Raw genomic sequence first — 2104 nt, forward strand, 5'->3', positions numbered from 1 at the left:
AGAAGAAGAAGAAGAAGAAGAAGAAGAAGAAGAAGAAGAAGAAGAAGAAGAAGAAGAAGAAGAAGAAGAAGAAAGATCAGAAGCATCATGATGTTTGGCTGTGCTCCTCTGCCTGCCCTGCCTAGCATGTGAACACCCACGCACCTGCAGCCCCTTACTCAGTGTTGCCATGGTGATCTCTGCCCCGCCCCCCAGCCCAGGCACGTTTAAACTCAGGTCTGCACAGATGGTGGCCTTAACCGGCCTGTTGTTCCCTCTTGAAGGAACAGTTCCTACTGCCCCCAAGGATTAAGGGGAACAGAACTGCTCAGCTCAACATCTGTCTGGGGCCCCCTGACACCTGACCCAGCCTGGCAGGGAGGAATTATGGGCAGACTGACTCAGGAGAAGCCCCACACTACCCAAGACAACACTCAGGCTGTCCTCCCACCAGAGGCCAACAGGGTCGCTCTGCTGATGGTCCTGATCAGACCCTACATCCCCTAAACCCCAGAGACTGTAACTCTTCAGTTGCCCAGGCAAAGGAGACTTGGAGCGTTTTCCTTAGGGGTGAAGGGAGACATAGACACTGATGTTTTCTTGGCTAGGCCTTTGATGGGGACTGGTGCTCCTTTTTCTGCTCTTCAATGTGGGATAGGAAGTTTGATATTTTTGAGTCAGTGTCTCACAGTATAGGTCTGGTTGGCCTAGAACTCACAGAGATCTGTCTCTACCTCTTGAGTGATGGGAGTAAGGGTATGCTAAGAGATTTTTAATTCTTTTTCATTTTTATAGCCCTAAGAATGAAAACTAAGCCCGTGCACATGCTCAGAAAGTGTTCATCAGTAAGTTACACCCCATGCCCCTCAGAGGGGGTCCTAGGCGGGGTTCCACCTTGACCACGCCCCCACCCTCACTGGGGGATTCTAGGCATGGCTCCACCCTGACCACTCCCCAGCCCCTCACAGGGGATTCTAGGCAGGGCTCCATCCTGACCACACCCCTAGCCCCTCACAGGGGATTCTAGGCGGGGCCACAGCTCTGACCACGCTGTATTCAGATCCTAGACCTGAACTAAGGGAGCAGTGAGAATTCCGAGGCTATTACACAGGATTCACGGTGCGTGCTGGGTGTCCCCATATGATGCACATGCACTGTTGTTTGAATCTTCTGTATCAGCTCAACATGGCTCAGCCTCCGCTCTAGCGTTAAGGACAATAAGGCCTTTGTGAGGGCATCCTGCAAGGTGTTGGGCATGGAACCTGCTGTTCATCCACTGAGTGCTAGGAATTCTGCTCATTGTACCAGCCACATGCGAACCCAGTCATGACACAGAGTCCCTTAGGGTTTGAGCCCTGCTTGAGAGAGGGCCCTTGGTCTCTGGGAAGTACTGTGGAAGAATGATGATGCAGCCATCCTTGAGGAGCTAAACATGCAAAAGTCACATGACCAAGAGTGGAGAGGGCATTAAGTGGTCACAGGCTTCAATCTAGGCCTCTATGAGATCAGATTCGCTAGCCCCACAAATGTATAAGTTCAAGACCCTCTGCGGGCAACCTGGCACCCTGGTGCTGCTTCCCAGGCTCCCGTTTCCTGTCCCTGTAGCTGCTGTCAGGCCTGGGCAGGTGAGGGCCGAGATGGCTCTTAGTTCCCGTGACCTTCTAGTCCCTTCCAGTTTACCAGCTTACTTAGGAGGCCAACCCAGATGCTGAGAAACAGGGACACTTAACAACCACTGTACACAGTAGCAGCGGTAAGGTGAGGGTCACTGCTCTGTCCAAAGGAATGCATAAAACCATCTTGTCCAGCTCAAGAGTGGTGTTTCCTCCTAGAATACCTGCAGTGAGGGACTGGGGCATGGTCAGGAGTGGACCCCGCCTAGAATCCCCCTGTGAGGGGCTGGGGGCGTGGTCAGGGTGGAGCCCTCCTAGAATCCCCTGTGAGGGGTTGGGGGCTGGCCTGCCTAATATCTGGGTGGTTTGGGGCTCTCTTCTCAAAACATCAGATGTAAACGACAGAAAGGACAGAAGCCAGGTGTGGTGGTACATGGTTCTCGTTTTCCAGGGGTGGTGGTACATGGTTCTCATTGTCCAGGTGTGGTGGTACATGGTTCTCGTTGTCCAGG

Source organism: Microtus ochrogaster, chromosome 22 (genome assembly GCF_000317375.1).
Source record: "Microtus ochrogaster isolate Prairie Vole_2 chromosome 22, MicOch1.0, whole genome shotgun sequence".
Taxonomy (NCBI): Eukaryota; Metazoa; Chordata; class Mammalia; order Rodentia; family Cricetidae; genus Microtus; species Microtus ochrogaster.